Source organism: Pelophylax lessonae (genome assembly GCF_965119305.1).
Source record: "Pelophylax lessonae genome assembly, chromosome: 5".
NCBI lineage: Eukaryota > Metazoa > Chordata > Amphibia > Anura > Ranidae > Pelophylax > Pelophylax lessonae.
The window spans coordinates 234,814,311-234,833,212 of NC_138772.1; positions in this window are offsets into that span (position 1 = coordinate 234,814,311).

The following is an 18,902-nucleotide window of genomic DNA, read 5'->3' on the forward strand; positions in this document are numbered from 1 at the left end:
CTCCTGTTGTTGACTTGTCTCAGATGGAGTAGCACCCCCTGGGAATTCATCCAACATTGAGACTTCCTCATCTTCCTGCTCCTGCTCCTCGACGGCTTGATCAATGACACGACGCAATGCACGCTCCAAAAAGAAGGCGTAAGGTACGATATAACTGATGGCGCCCTGGCCGTGACTGACCAGTTTGGTGATCTCATCAAATGGCCGCAGAAGTCTGCATGCGTCGCGCATGAGCAACCACTGGCGAGGTGAAAAAAAACCCAAGCTCCCCAGAACCTGTCCTGCCGCAGAGTTCGTACAGGTAGTCGTTAACCGCATGTTTCTGCTGGAGCAGCCTATCAAGCATATGCAAGGTTGAGTTCCATCCCATCGGGCAGTCACAAATAAGACGCCTGATGGGCAGGTTGTGTCGCCGCTGAATGTCAGCACGGCGAGCCATGGCTATGTAAGATCTTCTGAAATGTCCTGAGATTTTCCTGGCCTGCCGCAAGACGTCCTGAACCCCAGGGTATTTGGCAACGAATCGCTGCACAGCCAAGTTCAGGACGTGTGCCATGCATGGCACGTGTGTAATTTTGCCCTGTTACAGCACGCTCAGCAGATTGGCACCGTTGTCGCACACCACTTTACCAACTGTCAAATTGTGCGGTGTCAGCCACTGATCTGCCTGTGAACGCAAAGCTGAAAGGAGTGCAGGACCAGTGTGGCTCTGTGCTTCCAGGCACAACAGACGCAGCACAGCATGGCAACGTCTCACCTGGCATGAGAAATAGGTTCTGGGGATCTTGGGCGATGCAGCGGAAGAGACGGTAGCAGCGGAAAAGGAGGAGTCAGCCAAGGAGGAGAGGGAGGATGGAGTAGGAGGAGGAGAAGAAGAGGCAGGCCTGCATGCAATCCATGGCGGTAAAACCAAATCTACACGGGTGCCACGGTTTACATGCTTGACGGCCGTCAGAAGGTTCACTCAGTGTTTCCTAGACCATGTGTCTGTGGTCAGATGTATCTTGGCAAAGACACTGTGTGCCAGAGATACATTCACTTGCCGCTGAACATGGCCATACAGCTCTGGAATGCCCTTCTGAGAGAAATATTTCCTGCCTGGGACCTTCCATTGTGGTGTTCCAATGGCCACAAATTTCCGAAAGGCCTCCGAGTCCACCCGTTCATATGGCAGTAGTTGGCGGGCTATCAGTTCCGACAAGCCAGCAGTCAAACGTTGGGCAAGAGGGTTATCCGGCATCATCGTTTTTTTACGCTCCAACATTTGGGCCACGGAAGCCTGCCTTTTTCCAGAACAACGTGAGGATGGCATGATGGAAGGTGGAGTGGAGGTGTAATGTTCTGGTACCTCTGGTACCCTTATTTCCACATTTCTCTCTTAATATTGCGTCCCATCTTGCTATCCAAATGGAACGCATATACCTTTAAGGGCAATGACGTCATCGCCGGGCGCCGCTATGAGCGGCTATTTCAATCGCCGGCTTTCTCTCACTCATGGCTCGTTCAAACCGCATGTTGCCTTGTCTTGTCCAATGCTGCCGGAGCTTCAAGCTATTCCCCTTGCCTGAACAAGACCGGAACCTCGCTACCGATCCCGTATCTCGCTACTGGATTACTCCATTACTCTTGGACCTTGCTACTACTAACCCATCTAGTGATAAGTACCCCGCAGGGGATTCCTTCCTCAACCTAACTTTCACTATCTACTACTGCATACTGAAGGGACTATTACTATCTAAGCTATTTCTATCATCTGCATAGATTGCTAGCTCTTGGGACTACCATCACCTATCATTGCACTAGGTTACTCTCTCTTGCATACTTCATCTGCTGTCCCCTACCACCTGTTACTATACATGATTGCTAAAACCTATCTGCATACTATCATCACCTACCACTCTCCTGAATACTACTACTAAGTGCTCACCATTCTATTGCCTGTCTCTCACCTCTATACTATCATATACATTCTATCACTCCAGGAACATCATATTGAGTGTATGTATATTTGCATAACAGGCTGTACACAGTGATGAAGTCCTGAGAGTTGGATATGTTGTTCAACACATTCTCTACATGACTACTGAGTGTAATAATTCTGCAGCTGCAAATCCATTCACTAACAAAAAACGCAAGAGCGTTACAGGAGGACAATTGTGAGAAGAGAGGAGAAGGAGAAGAGGCTGGACGGTGAGAGCCTGGAGTGTGGCTTTGATGGTTCTGACGGCGTTGCTCCCACTGGGCTCGGTGATGGGAGTTCAGGTGCCTTCTTAAGGTGGTCGTCTCTAGGTGAGTGTTGGGCTTACCATGACTTATGCATTGACTGCAAAGGCTGCAGATGGCAACACTGTTGTCAGCAGCGGACACATTAAAAAAAGCCCACACTTTGGAGCCATATGCCGGCGTCCTGGGAGCGCCAGATGTGACTGTACATGGTTGATGGCTCGCTCCTGATACATTTGCAGTCTGCTTTGTCCCTCCTGTGCAATGCAAGTTCTGCCTGCTTCTCCTCCCTATCTGCTGGTCCGTCTCTCCCTCTAAACTCCCCTCCTCTTCCTCTCTTGTGGCCACCCATGTGACGTCTATAGACATATCATCATTCACGTCACCTTCCCCACCACTAACATTCAAGATCTCGGAGTAGGCAGCAACAGCGGAGACCAACCTCCTTGGGCTGATCTGGATACTGTCGTCAGACTGCTGAGTGGCGGCTGTTGCTACCTCCTCTTCCTGATCCGATGCCAAGAATGGCTGCACATCGCAAATGTCTTGTGATGGATCGGAAAATAATTCCAGTGACTCAAGCGGAGGGTATATGGTGGTGGTGGTGTTGGTGGTGGTGTCTTTGGGTGTGCACACAGCAGAGAGGGAAGAGGGTGCAGATAGAGAGGATGAAGAGGGTGCAGAAGAGGAAGGCTGAGTGAGCCACTCAACCAAGTCTGGTGCATCCTTTGACGTAATCGAACGCACCTTCTGAAACTTCACACTTTGGCTCCGGCCTACTGCTCCTGCCCTACCACCCCTGCATAAGGGCCTGCCTCTTCCTCTGCCTGCCATTTTTTAAATTACCCTGTGACAAAAGTCTCTAGAGAAGCGCAGTATATGTGGAACAAGGTATATAACACCCCGCTTCAATCTGTGGTATTGGGGGGCCACTGGTTTATCACAGCAGTTCTACAAAAAATTGGCCATTAACTGTTGTCACTGTGTGTAGCACAGTTAACGCAGCAAAAGAGGCCACATTTTTGCAGGACTAAAATACACTGTTATAAAGTATACTGTTAAATAACACCCCACTTCAATCTGTGGTATTGGGGGGCCACTGGTCTATTACACCAGTTGTACAAAATATTGGGCAGTAAGTTTGGCACTGCGTGTAGCAGAGTTAGCGCAGCAAAAGAGGCAATATTTTTGCAGGACACAAATACACTTCTAAAAGTATACTCAGATAACACCCCACTTCAATATGTGGTATTGGGGGGCCACTGATCTATCACACCAGTTGTACATAAAATTGGCAGTACGTTTGGCACTGTGTGTAGCAGAGATAATGCAGCAAAAGAGGCAATATTGTTCCAGGACACAAATACACTTATAAAAGTATACTCAGATAACACCCCACTTCAATATGTGGTATTATGGGGGCCACTGGCCTATCACACCAGTTCTACAAAAAATTGGCCAGTAACTGTTATCACTGTGTGTAGCACAGTTAATGCAGCAAAAGAGGCCACATTTTTGCAGGACTAAAATACACTGTTATAAAAGTATACTGTTAAATAACACCCCACTTCAATATGTGGTATTGGGGGGCCACTGGTCTATCACACCAGTTGTACAAAAAAATTGGCCATTAAGTTTGGCACTGTGTGTAGCAGAGTTAACACAGCAAAAGAGGCAATATTTTTGCAGGACACAAATACACCTATAAAAGTATACTTAGAGATAACACCCCACTTCAATATGTGGTATTGGGGGGGGGGGGGGGGCACTGGTCTATCACACCAGTTATAATACTTTTTTAAAAGTGCTTTTGTCACTGTTTGTAGTATTGCTGCAGAAACGCTCAACACACAAGTCACAATGCTGCACAGTGCACAATACAAATCCACTATAATATGCTTTCTATAAATACAAATACCAGTCCTAAAAGGACTTTTGTGGACATTAACAGAGCGATTTGTGTCACTGACGATCTGTCCCTGGTGCACACAGCAAACCTCTCCCTACACTGACAAAAGAGACAGTACACCTATACCAAATACCAGCCCTTAAAAGGACTTTTGTGGACCTTAACAGAATGATCTGTGTCACTGACAGTCTATCCCTGCTGCACACAGCCAACCTCTCCCTACACTGACAAAAAGCAGAATGTAAAATGGCCGCCAGGTCAGGTCTATTTATAAGGTAGGGGGTATGTCCATGTGCTGAAATGTTTCAATTGGCTGTCCCATTCCACCTGATGGCTGTGTCATGGGTCAAAGTTCTCCCCAATGTAAACTAATATGGCCGCTGCGAACAACGCCATATGTTTGCAAAATCAGCGGGCTGCGAACAAGCAAAGTTTGCCGCGAACCGACCGCCGGGCGAACCGCAAGGCCATTCCTATTGATGAGGGGATGCACTGCATACCTTTGCTGCCATTGTGCTATTACTGGGTTTACCTTTACCTTTAGGGAGGGGTGGGCTCCTTCCAGGCATACCTGCCCTTAAACTATCCATTATTATATATATGTGATCCAACTCAGGAGACTCTCATAATTATAGAGTTAGCACTGCAGTACATGGGGGTGTCATGACATGGCCGCTGCAGCTTACGCATATGTTTACAAATGTGTGCAAACTAAACCCCTTGTTTTTAATATGAACTTTTCACATTCAGAGTCAATTTGGTTTGTTGCAGGCTGGCTGGTTAGTGAGCTGGGAATTTTTGTTTGTTGCTTTTTGACATGCACCTGAGAATTAAAACCATGTTTTTTGCATGAAATTGGAAACAAAAATTTCATACATTCTTACAATTTTCAAACCACAGTTATTACACCTTTTGGGAAAGGTCTCAATCTTTAAAGAAACTGAGCAGTCATATTCTATCTGGAGATTGAAAATGAGTGTTTTATCTGAAAAAGTGTCTTGATTTGGAGGCTAAAGACAGAAAAATGTCATCATTTTGCACCACAGCTTTTAAACCTTTATCGAGAGGATGCAATTTCGGAGTAATTGAGCATGCATATTACATCCTGAAATAAACAAAAAATAAAAGCGGCTTTTTTTTTTTTTTATTGAAAATAGAAAAACTGTACATATTTGCAGCATACCTTTGAAGACTATTGTATAGGCCACAATTTATAGAGGAAGAGAGTATGCAAACTGCAGTTTGCAAAAACAAATTGAGTTACTTTCACAAACTGAAAATGGATACATTTTACAGATTTGCTGCACAGTTTTTAATCTTTTTCAGACAGGCCACTATTTCTAAGGGAGAGAGCATTATTGCAGTTGAAAACATGAAAATGTTGCTTTTTTTCAAAGATTGAATGAAGACAGTACATTTGAACAGATTTGCACCACAGCTTTTAGCCCTAGTCCACACTGATGCAATTTCTAATGCGAACAGTATCGCATTGGCGGGTCAAGTCTATTGACTTCACCCACCGCCCTAACAACTAGGGACTCATAAGTAAAAAGGCTGCGTTTTCTCGCTCACCAAAAATAAAAAATTAATGTGAATACAATGTGAACCAGTGAAACCAAAGACAGATGCAGCACAGACAGCCAACAGCCTATCCAAAATTATAATAACGATAGTGGTTGGGATCATCAAAAACCTAATTCCCTACTGTCACAAAATTCTCAAAATTATTCACAGTGGCTCTGTCTTGTTCCACATAAGGGGAGGCGAGGCGTAAGCTAGGGCTTCCTCAGTCAGGAGGTTGATAACAAATAATACCTTATTTTCCCCAGAAGTAAATGCAGCAGGTTGCATTTTGAAATATATGCAACACTGATTAAGGAGCCTTCTGTAATGGCAGCGATCTCCATTGAACTTGAGTGGTAGAGGCATATGTGCGTTAGCATCATCTCGGGAACATAAGTCCAGCAATTGTTTTTGCAGGGTATGGATCTATTCCTGTTGCCCTTTCACCACACTTTCCTGTTTGCCAATTTTTTTTTTGATAAGTAACACTGAACTCCTGCAGCTCTACAATTAGCCACCCGAAAGGAGCCGCAGTATTTGCTATAGCAGCCTCCAAATTTGGGCCAGATTATTCTGTCATGGTCTGGGGTCAGGCTCAGACCAGTAGTGGAGACCATTAGCTATAGCAGTTAAGAGACTCCCATCGACCAGCAGGATAAATACACAAGCAGATCTTTTATTAGCTCAGAGGAAGAGGGGCAAGTCAATTAAAATGCATTAGCCTGTTGGACTTAAATGTTTCCCCCATGTGATGTAAAAATATAATAATATTTCACTAGGCTGGTGTGCTCTCTGTTTTGTTTTATTGTTCCAGTGTGTCCAGACTACCCCAGTCTTGAGAAGGCAGCAAAGCGTGGCATGTCCATGAAAGCCAGGATGAGAGTATAGAGATAGGAGTCTGCTACATCTGAGAACCACTTTTAAGTGCAGGAGGTTGGCTATTTGTTTGTGTGGAACACGAGCAGATCAACCTGGCAAATGATAAAGGCTCATCTGAGGTGCGGAGTCTAAACACTAACTGGTATACACCAGAGCTCCTGATGGTAGAAATATGTTTTTCTGTGTGTTAGCACCAGGTCACGGTCCTCAGGATCAACCCACCAGGGATGAGCAAGCCGGGGTCCAGTAGCACATATAGTAGGTAGGGATCAAGCAGGAGTGTAGTCAGTAAACAAGCCAAAGGTCAGTAACAAATGGTTGCAAGTTGGAATCAAGCAGAAGTGTAGTCAAGGAACAAGGAAAAGGTAAAGAATGAGTGGTAGCGAAGATACAGATGGCAGCAGGTGTCAAAAGAGCGAGATATTGGCTTGAGAGAGCACAATAATCTTCCAAACAGGCAGGGGCGTACCATGGGGTTGGCCAGACCGGCGCCCGCCAGGAGCGCAGGCCGAGGGGGGGGTGCAAAAAAATTGTCAGTGTTAGCAGGGATTTTTGTACCCTCCGCTCAGCCTGCGCCCCCAGGCAGCTTGCGGCTCCAGGAGCCTGCCCCTGTGTCATCTGCAGGCAGGGTCAGTTCGGGCTCTCCGGAACTCTGTCTCCGCCCACACATGAAGCCGGTCAGCGGTCACATGACCGTGACATTATCAATCGGCTCCAGCAGCGGCAGGCTGGGGATGGAGATTGCAGTGAGGCTGTCACAGCCTGTACTGCCGACCAGCACATTCAACCTCCACTCTTCTCCTCTCCACTCCCAGGACAAGGTGACCAGAGAACCACCTCTCTCCCTTTCACCCCCCCCCCTCTTATCCTGTCACCCCCCTGTCCCTGTCACCCCCCCCCTCTGTCCCTGTCAACCCCCCTCTGTCCCTGTCACCCCCCCCCTCTGTCCCTGTCATCCCCTCTCGGTACCTGTCATCCCCCCTCTGTCCCTGTCACACCCCCCTCTGTCCCTATCACACACCCCCTCTGTCCCTGTCACCCCCTCTGTCCCTGTCACCCCCCTTGTCCCTGTCACCCCCCTCTGTCCCTGTCAACCCCCCTCTGTCCCTGTCACCCCTCCCTGTCCCTGTCACCCCCATCCCTGTCACACCCCCCCCCTCTGTACCTGTCACACACCCCCTGTCCCTGTCATCCCCCCTCTGTCCCTGTCATCCCCCTTGTCCCTGTCACCCCCCTCTCTCTGCCCCTGTCACCCCCCCCCTCTGTCCCTGTCACCCTCTGTCCCTGTCACCCCCCTCTGTCCCTGTCATCCCCCCTCTTTCCCTGTCATCCCCCTGCCCCTGTCATCCTCCCCGTCCCTTTCAGCCCCCCTCTGTCCCTGTCATCCTCCCCCCTGTCCCTGTTATTCCCCCCCCTCTGTCCCTGTCATCCCGCCTCTGTCCCTGTCACCCCCCCCCCTCTGTCCCTGTCATCCCCCCCTGTCCCTGTCACCCTCCCCCCTCTGTCCCTGTAACCCCCCCTGTGTCTGTCACCCCTCTCTCTGCCCCTGTCACCCCCCCTCTGTCCCTGTCACCCCCCTCTGTTCCTGTCACCCCCCCGCCCTCTGTCCCTGTCATCCCCCCTCTGTCCCTGTCATCCCCCCTCTGTCCCTGTCATCCCCCCTGCCACTGTCATCCTCCCTGTCCCTTTCAGCACCCCTCTGTCCCTGTCATCCTCCCCCCGTCCCTGTCATCCCCCCCCTCTGTCCCTGTCACCCCCTCTGTCCCTGTCACCCCCTCTGTCCCTGTCATCCCCCCTCTGTCCCTGTCACCCCCCCTGTCCCTGTCATCCCCCCTCTGTCCCTGTCACCCCCCCTCTGTCTCTGTGAACCTTCCCTGTCACCCCCCCGTCCCTGTAACCCCCCCTCTCTCTCTGTCACCCCCACTCTCTGTCAACCCCCCCTTGTCTCTCTATGTCGAACCCCCTCTCTCTCTCTGTCGAACCCTTTCTCTCTCGGGGGGGGGGGGGGGGACAAGATTCAAGGCAGGATATTTTAAGATGGCTAATCAAGAGACTTGAACAGCAAAGATTGCAGGTTTATTGTTTCTAGAATGTTATCCCATTTCATGTTATGTACTATGGAGCACAGTTTAGTAAAGTTGCCTCTTTTGAAATTTATTGTTGTTATTCCCCCTTCATGTCTCCTTTTCCTATAATTTATGATAAATATAATTACCCTTTGATCACTGTTTCCTAAGTTATTCCTTACTTCCACATCTGCAATAAGATCTGTTTTATCTGTAATTAGTAGATCTATAAGAGCATTATTTCTAATTAGGGTATCCACCAATTGACACATGAAATTATCCTTAAACATTTAAGAACAGATGAGTCTTAGATAACTTAGAAGTTCAGTCTGCCAATTCAATATCCAGATAATTAAAGTCCCCAATGATAACAATTGCCATGCTTCACTGCTATTTCCAACTGTAAAAGGAGATAGGTTTCCTCATCATCCTTCAGGTTAGGGGGCCTGTAGCATATACCTTCTAATAATTTCCCATTTGTTTTTGCCCCTTGAAGCTTAAGCCATAATGATTCCACCTCCTTCCTTGCCCCATTAGCAATGTTATCCCTCATATTCACTTGTGAATCATTCTTGACATACAGGCACACCGTCCCTCCCTCTCTTCTACCTTCTCTGTGCCTCCAATATAGGAAGTACCCCTGGACAGTCGCAAGCCAATCATGTGAGTTGTCAAACCAAGTTTCTGATACTTCCACAAAGTCTAAATCATCCTCATGTATCAGCAGTTCCAGTTATTCCATTTCAATACATATACTTTTAGCATTTGTGAACATTTTGTATGAGCGCATATTATTTTCTCCTTGTTTTTTCTGAGGCTGCAATAAGATTCTGCCAACCTATGTACCTAATGCCCCGTACACACGTGCAGATCGTCGGCCGAACGATCGGCCGTCTTTTGTCCCCGGGCTGTCGTGTCTGTTGAAAAGTGCAAAAGACTGCACAAGAATTTTGTCCGCCGACTACAGCCGACTGCAGAAGTGATGTCATGTGATGGTTAAATTTCCCTGTGTTTTTTCTTTTCTGAGCATGCCCAGTCTTGCAAATCTGCTGTCTGTCGGCCGAATTCTGTATTGACTGGCGAACAATCGGCCGCTCTGGTGTCGGCATACAAAAATTTTAATGCTTGCACGACAGATTCTGTTCGGCCGAAAGTGCGCTGGCGGCTGTCGGAAGCATCATACTAACAAGCCTACAATCGGCCGATCGGTCGTCGGCCGAAGCTTTTCGGCCGACAATCTGCACGTGTGTACGGGGCATTAGTTTTATGTACTTTAGCTAAACTACCAATATTGCTCCCAGTAGCACCCTCTGGCTTTTTCTCACTGCCGGCTATAGCTTTCTCTGATACCTCCCCCACCACCTACTACACTTTAACCACTTGCCCACTGCTCACTGTGCTGCTACTGCGGCACAGTGGCTCGTTATCGTCTGGCGACGTAGACCAACGTCACCAGACATTTCCCTCTCTCGGCAGCGCGCGCGCGCCGCTGGAGGCTCGCTCCGGCAGTTTTCAGTCACAGCGGGAGTCGGGCCAGGGGAGGAGCGGCGGTGATCACCGCCGCTCTTCCCCGATCGCCGGGGATCGAGTGTGGAGATCCGCCCGCTTGTGTAAACAAAGCGGGCGGATCTCCTAAGTGACAGGCAGGGTCAGATTGCAGGATTCAGCATAGCTGAACCTGCGATCTGTTCCTGTGTCACATAGTCCCCTCCCCCCACACACGTTAGTAAGCACCAGGCATACATTAACCCCTTGATCACCAATAAAAGTTAACCCCTTCCCTGCCAGTGTCATTTTTACAGTAACAGTGCATATGTATAGCACTGATTACAGTAGTAATGTCACTGGTAACCCCAAAAGTGTCAAAAATGTCAGTCAAGGGTCAGATCTGTCCGCCGCAATGTCGCAGTCCCGCAAAAAAAATCGCAGATCGCCACCAGATTGCCGCCATTACTAGTTTAAAAAAAAACAATAAAAATGACATAAATTTCCCGTAGTTATTAGCTGCGATAACTTTTGCACAAACCAATCAAAATACGCTTATCGCGATTTTTTTTACCAAAAATATGTAGCAGAAAACAAATTGGCCTAAAATGTTAAAAAATTTTGATTTTTAAATTTTTTTTTTGGGGGGGGGGGGGTAATTTCATATAAAAAAATGTGAAAAATATAATTTTTTCATAATTGTCGCTTTTTTTTTGTTTATAGCGCAAAAAGTAAAAATCGCACAGGTGATCAAATACCACCAAAAGAAAGCTCTATTTGTGGGGAAATTTAATTTGGGTACAGCGTCGCACGACCACGCAATTGTCCGTTAAAGTAACGCTGTGCCGAATCGCAAAATATGGCCTGGTCAGGAATGGGGTAAAATCTTCCGGTCTTAAAGCGGTTAAAAATACGCTCATTGAGAATTTTTTTGTCAAAGACATGTAGCTAAATACATTTTGGCCTAAATATATGACAAAAATTGAATATATTGGATATTTTTAACTGTCAAAGTAGAAAAATTGTTATTTGTTATTTTTTCAAAACTGTTGCTTTTTTTTATTAATATCGCAAAAAATAAAAATCGCAGAGATGATCAAATACCACCAAAAGAAAGCTCTGTTTGTGGGGAAAAGAAGGACATAAATATCGTTTGGGTATGGCGTTTCATGACCGTGCAATTGTCAGTTAAAGTCGCACAGTGCCCAATCGCAAAAAGTGTCCCAGACGTAAGACAGCAAAATCCTCCGGTGGTAAAGTGGTTAAAAGTTCATCCAACCTTTTGGCAATCTTTTCCCCCAACAGAGGTGTAACCTTCCCATTTAGGTGCAGTCCGCTTCGGCCATAGAACTGGTAACCGACCAAAAAGTCAGCTCTCCAGTTCTCTATGAACCTAAAATCCCCCTTCTTGCACCTGTTCCTCAGCCATTTGTTAAGTTCCCTAAGCTCCTGCTGCCTCTCTGTTGTGGCTCGAGGTACATATAGTATTTCTAAGAATATAGCCTTGGAGTTCCTTTTATAAAATACAGCTCCTAAGTCCCTGAAATAATTTTGTAGGATGCTCATCCTCCTCTAACATTGTTATTGGTACCAATATGTATAGTGACAGCCCCAACAAACAATCTGTTGCCGGGTAAACAGTATACTGTTGAGCGATTACAGTCTTTATGGCACATTTACCTATTTGTTCTTCTAATAACTGAGACTTTTACCAGCAGTATCTGTCTATCCTTTTCTTTTTGCCCCCAGTTTTAGTGGAGTAGTTGTTTTCCTGGCAGCTAGGAGAGTCACTCTGCTTCAGCAATGCCACTCCTTAACTGATATCCCTAACATTACACAACTAGGTATACACATAGGGTTGTGTCACCTCAGGACTAGCCTTTCTAATGCTTTTCTCCTACTCCATATTCTATCATTCACCCAACTAACCCCCTCTGGTGCCTATCCCCACCCTGCCCTATACTGGCCCCTGCCAGAACGGGTACGGTTAAAACATCCTTTCAGGTAAGCGATACTTCGTTGTATTGCCAGTTGCTTCCTTAGATTCAGGGTATGGGTTTCCAAGAAAACAATTTGCTCATATTTTTCACAGGAGCTTTTATCCAAGAACGGCTGTACAAGGAACGAGTACATGGCACAGGATGTGCACCATGTTGCATCACTATTCCTGTTGGACATGTTACCCACTAATGTAATGGGGATAGTCCAGGAAAGATTTGTTTTTTACAATTTAGTGTTAATCTTCCTTCCTAACCTTATTTTATTCTGAGTGCTAGTTGATTTTGATTGCTGACACAGTAGTATGGAAGCACATGTCTAGAATATAACACACAGTATTGCATGCGTGGAAGTTACCTATGTTCATAATATAGATTATTAGATATATGTGTTGGATGGGTGGAGTGCCTCTATGTTTTCTAAAACAGAAAAGGACTAAATATTTTAATTGGAACTCTGAAGGTTTCTGATCAATGTATTATTTGCAAGTACTCTGTGGACTTCATCTGTTCCAATAAATGCTATCTCTCTGCAGAACCAAGTTGCTGCAGGGATTCATTTGGAGCAGAGGAGTTGGCATTGTATGCACTCCTGTTTCCATAGTAACACTAATAATTATATCATTTATTAGTCATTAAACATATATTTACAACAATCTTTGGGAAAAGTAACACAGAAATAATACTTTCCACATGTTGCTGAATGGCAGAAATGGCCTTCTTGCCAAAAATGGCAACAGGGTACTTGCCACTATGGCACAGCAGAGGCCATAAACCTATTACAGGTGTAATGAAAGCAGCTGTAAAGCCAGCAGTTTTGCTGAGCTAGCATTCAGACACTGAGCATAGGTGTGACTGGGGGACATTTTTTTTCTTCTGCTCCAGCAGCTATGATAGAGAAACCTGCCTGGTCAAGGATGCTGCTGGAGACAGTGGGATGAGGTTAGCAGACTAATGAAGAGATTGAAGCCTATGCTTGACCATATCATGCTAAATTTTTTCTTCATTTGATGTGCCATAGGGTAAACCCCTTATTAGACTTCCCTCCCTATCACTTGAGGCCACAGATGCTGCAGTGGAGGCAGATGGAGAATGTTGTGGAGTGAAGGAAGAGATGAAAACTGAGGAACAAAGATGACAGAGTGTGGGCATTTTGCTGCCAACCAGTTTTATTGATCTGCTGCTTCCACTGAGATTTGTGGTAAAGAATCATGTGTCTCCCCATACAGGATTGGGGATGCCACTCAGTGCACTTCTTGCGCTATGTATGAGTTTCTTGATGAACCAATCGAGGACGAATACTGCTGTGCAAGATGTGAGCAACTTGTTGCTCTGGAAGCCCACATCGTGGATCTAGAGAACACAGTGGCAAGACTGCGTCGCATCTACAACCTGGAAAGGAGCTTGGACATTACCCATCAGGCGCTGGCAGGGGCCAGCATAGAGGAGGGAGGAATAGAGGAGACGCAAGCAGCAGAGGTACGCAGCTGGGTGACTGTTAGGAATGTTAGTGGGAGGAGTGTCAGGGAGGCCAGTCCTGAGTTGGTACACGCTAACATATTTGCCGAGTTGCAGGTTGAGGGGGATATCAACTCAGGGGTGGCAGTGCTGGAGCATGCACCCTCCCCCAGCTGCCAGGGGAGGGACGGCTCCAGGAAGAAGGGGGGCCGTAAATCAGGTAAGGTTAGAAAGGTTGTGGTAGTTGGGTACTCAATTATCAAGAGGACAGAGAGGGCAATCTGTAAAAAAGATCTCGTTAACCGAACAGTTTGTTGTTTACCGGGCGCCCGCGTTCGGCATATCGCAGATCTGGCAGACAGCTTGTTGTGCGGGGCTGGGGATGACCCAGCGGTCATGGTGCATGTGGGCACTAATGACAAAGGTAGGTGGAGGATCCTAAAGAACGATTTCAGGGACTTAGGTAATAGATTGAGGAAAAGGACCTCCAAGGTGGTTTTCTCTGAAATACTGCCTGTACCTCAAGCCACAAAGGAGAGGCAGAAGGAGATTAGGGAACTTAACAAGTGGCTGAGGAATTGCTGTAGGAAGGAGGGGTTTGGGTTCCTGGAGAACTGGGCTGACCTCTCAGTCGGCTACCGGCTCTTTAGTAAGGATGGGCTGCACCTTAATGGGGGCGGTACAGCTCTTTTGGGGAGAAAGATGGCCACCAAGTTGGAGGAGCTTTTAAACTAGGAGACGGGGGGGGGGAGGGCTCAGAAGTAGAGTCAGTTAGGAGGGAACAAAGGACTGAAGACAGTTGTAGGGTCAGCAGCGACAGTAGTTCCACAACGTCAATCGGTAGGTCTGTGCGGGAGAACCGCAGACCAAACAGGAATAAACATAACCACCAATCACGTTTAACTTCCGTAAAACTAAGAGGGGTATATGCTAATGCCAGGAGCCTAGCTAATAAAATGGATGAGTTGGAAATGTTAGTACATGAGGAGGACATAGACCTAGTGGGAATAACGGAGACTTGGTTCGACCCCTCACATGACTGGCTGGCAAATATCCAAGGGTATTCAGTGTACCGGAAGGACAGGGTAGGAAAAAGAGGGGGAGGGGTATGTCTCTACGTCAAGAATAATGTAAAGGTGATTGAGAGGAGTGACATTACGGAAGGGATGAGTATGGAGTTAGAATCCGTATGGGTAGAACTCCATAGGGAAGGAGAAAAGGGAAAAGTAATTGTGGGGGTTTGCTATAGGCCACCTAAACAAGGGGAGGAGGTAGAGCAGGAATTTTTAGCACTTTTGGGTAAAGTGGCAAAGCTAGGATCAGTCATCATATTGGGGGACTTCAATTATCCCGACATTGACTGGGGAGAGGGGACTACACACTCACATAAGGGCCGTCTATTCACGGAAACCTTACAGGATAATTACATGTCACAGTTGGTGGATTCTCCTACTAGAGAAAACGCAATCCTGGATCTATTGATCACTAATGACCCAGACCTAATCTCGGAGGTAGGGGTCCAGGACAACCTGGGCTCTAGCGATCACAGGATGATCACATTTAGCGTAAATAACAATATAGCAAGGCAAGTGGGGAACATAAGAACCCTTAACTTCAGAAGGGCAGACTTTCCAAAATTGTACTCGTTGATGGAAAGGGTAAACTGGGACCGAACCCTGGGATCCCTGACCACAGAGGAAAAATGGGAATGCTTTAGGAATATATTAAGCAAAGGCATCTTGCAGTGCATTCCTATGGGAAATAAATTTAGAAGAGACAAAGCCAAACCTGGCTGGCTAAACCCTAGCGTTAAAAAACTTATTAGGGGAAAAATATTGGCCTTCAGGAAATATAAATCAGAAGGCACAGTATTGGCTTTCGACCAATACAAGGAGGCAAATAGGAAGTGTAAACACGAAATCAAGATGGCTAAAATAGACTTTGAGAGACAAATAGCGGAGGATAGTAAAAAAAACCCAAAGAAATTCTTTAAGTATATCAACAGCAAAAAAACTAGGGCAGAGCATATTGCACACATAATTAACGATGATGGGAGGATGGTTACAGAGGACACTGAAAAAGCAACCGTGCTGAATGCTTTTTTCTCGTCAGTCTTTACACAGGAAACGGAGGGGTACACTGACCATGACTGTATGGTTAGTAGTAATACACAGGACTTGCCACTATGGCTAACAGAGGGTGAAATCAGGGAAAGGCTGGATAAACTTAACACAAACAAATCACCAGGCCCGGATGGCGTACATCCGAGAGTACTCAAGGAACTCAGTAAGGTTATATCCAGACCACTGTTCCTGATCTATGCGGACAGTATTAGGACAGGAGATGTAACAGGGGAGTGGAGGAAAGCTAACGTGATTCCGATATTCAAAAAGGGTCAGAGGCATATACCGGGAAATTATAGGCCTGTCAGTCTGACATCAGTAGTATGTAAACTTCTGGAGGGGATGATAAGGGACTATATCGTAGAGTTTGCTAAGGACAACAGCATCATCAGTAGTAACCAGCACGGGTTTACAAATGGGCGTTCTTGTCAAACCAATCTCTTAACATTCTACGAGGAGGTGAGCTGTGAGCTAGATAGGGGCAGACCAGTGGATGTGGTGTACCTAGATTTTGCTAAGGCGTTTGATACAGTTCCCCATAAGCGCTTAATTTATAAAATAAGGTCTGCAGGTATCGACAGCAGGGTTTGCTCTTGGATACGGAACTGGCTAAAAGGGCGTCTCCAAAGGGTGGTAATAAATAGCGCATACTCAGACTGGTCTGAGGTAGTAAGCGGGGTCCCCCAAGGCTCAGTCCTGGGACCAACCTTGTTCAATTTATTCATAAACAGCATTGAGGACGGGATCAGTAGTTCAATATCAGTTTTTGCAGATGACACAAAATTAGGCAGGGCAATAACAGCACAGCATGAAGCAGATATCCTACAGAATGACCTGGACAAAATAACGGAGTGGGCAACGACTTGGCAAATGAGGTTTAACGTGGAGAAGTGTAAGGTTTTGCACTTGGGGACTAGCAACATAAAAGCACAATACACGTTAGGAGGGGAACCCCTGGGAGAATCAAAAATGGAGAAGGATCTGGGAGTCTTGGTGGATGATAGACTAGGCAACAGCATGCAATGTCAAGCGGCAGCTGCCAAGGTTAGCAGAATATTAGCATGCATAAAGAAAGGGATGTATTCCAGAGATAAGACTATAATCCTTCCACTTTATAAAACTCTGGTCCGACCGCATCTGGAGTATTCTGTCCAGTTCTGGTCACCAGTCCTCAGAAGGGATGTGTTGGAGCTGGAGAGGGTCCAGAGAAGGGCAACTAAACTAATTAGGGGATTGGAGGACCTTGATTATGAGGAGCGTCTGCAATCGCTTGATTTATTCTCCCTGGAGAAGAGACGCCTGAGGGGGGACATGATAGCAATTTTTAAATATCTCAATGGGGATCTAGGCTTAGAAAAAAAGCTGTTCAATCGCAGGGATTGCATGAGGACTCGGGGGCATACAATGCGATTAGAGGAGAAGCGTTTTAACCTCAGGCAACGTGGGGGGTTCTTTACTGTTAGGGCTACAAGATTGTGGAATTCTCTACCACAAGAGGTGGTTTTTGCAGGTAGTATGGTGGCTTTCAAAAGACTACTAGACGTACATCTCAAGGATCAGAACATTCAGGGGTATGCGAGATGATTACATCCACACACACCTACACAGGTTGAACTGGATGGACTATTGTCTTTATTCAACCTCACCTACTATGTAACTATGTAACTATGTGGTACTACACATGATATGCTGAAGACAGATGCTAAAAATGAATAGAATCCTGTTGTCACCAAAAATATGAAAAAAGGCCCAGACTGCTGGGCTGTGTGGGGTCGCCTTGGGGTTCAGTACAGTATACAGTGAGGGAAAAAGTATTTGATCCCCTGCTGATTTTGTACATTTGCCCACTGACAAAATGATTATTTTAATGGAAGGTTTATTTTAACAGTGAGAGACAGAATAACAACAAAAAAATACATAAAAATGCAGTTTCAAATTGATTTGTATTTTAATGAGTGAAATAAGTATTTGACCGCTTCGCAAAACATGACATAGTACTTGATGACAAAACCTTTGTTGGCAATCACAGAGGTCAGATATATCTTGTAGTTGGCCACCAGATTTGCTCACATCTCAGGAGGGATTTTGTCCCACTCCTCTTTGCAGATCCTCTCCAAATCATTAAGGTTTCTGGGCTGATGTTTTATAACTCAAACCTTCAGCACCCTCCACATACTTTCTATGGGCTTAAGGACTGGAGACTGGCTAGGCCACTCCAGGACCTTAAATGCTCTTCTTGAGCCACTCCTTTGTTGCCTTGGCCTTGTGTTTTGGGTCATTGTCATGCTGGAATACCCATTCACCACCCATTTTCAGTGCCCTGGCTGAGAGAAGGAGTTTCTCAACCAAGGTTTGACGGTACATGGCCCCGTCCATTGTCCCTTTGATGAGGTGAAGTTGCCCTGTCCCTTTAGCTGAAAAACACCCCCAAAGCATAATGTTTCCACCTCCATGTTTGACGGTTGGGATGGTGTTCTTGGGGTCATAGGCAGCATTCCTCCTCCTCCAAACACAGGGAGATGAGTTGATGCCAAAGAGCTTGATTTTGGTCTAATCTGACCACATCACTTTCACCTAGTTCTCCTCTGAATCATTCAGATGCTCATTAGCAAACTTCAGATGGGCCTGCACACGTGCTTTCTTAAGCAGGGGGACCTTGCGCTGCAGGATTTTAGTCCTTCACAGCGTAGTGTGTTATCAATTGTTTTCTTGGTAACTATGGTCCCAGCTGCCTTTAGATCATTAACAAGATTCTCCTGTGTAGTTCTGGGCTGATCCTTCACCGTTCTCATGATCATTGAAACTCCACGAGGTGAGATCTTGCATGGGGCCCCAGACCAAGGGAGATTGACAGTTATTTTGTGTTTCTTCTATTTGCGAAAAATTACACCAACTGTTGTCACCCTCTCACCAAGCTGCTTGGCGATGGTCTTGTAGCCCATTCCAGCCTTGTGTAGGTCTACAATCTTGTCCCTGACATCCTTGGACAGTTCTTTGGTCTTGGCCATGGTGGAAAGATTGGAATCTGATTCATTGATTGCTTCTGTGAACAGGTGTCTTTTATACAGGTAGCAAGCTGAGATTAGGAGCACTCGTTAACTGTATAGAAGACACCTGGGAGCCATAAACTGCGCTGATTGATAGGGGGTCAAAAATCTATTTCACTTATTAAAATGCAAATCAATTTATAACTTTTTTA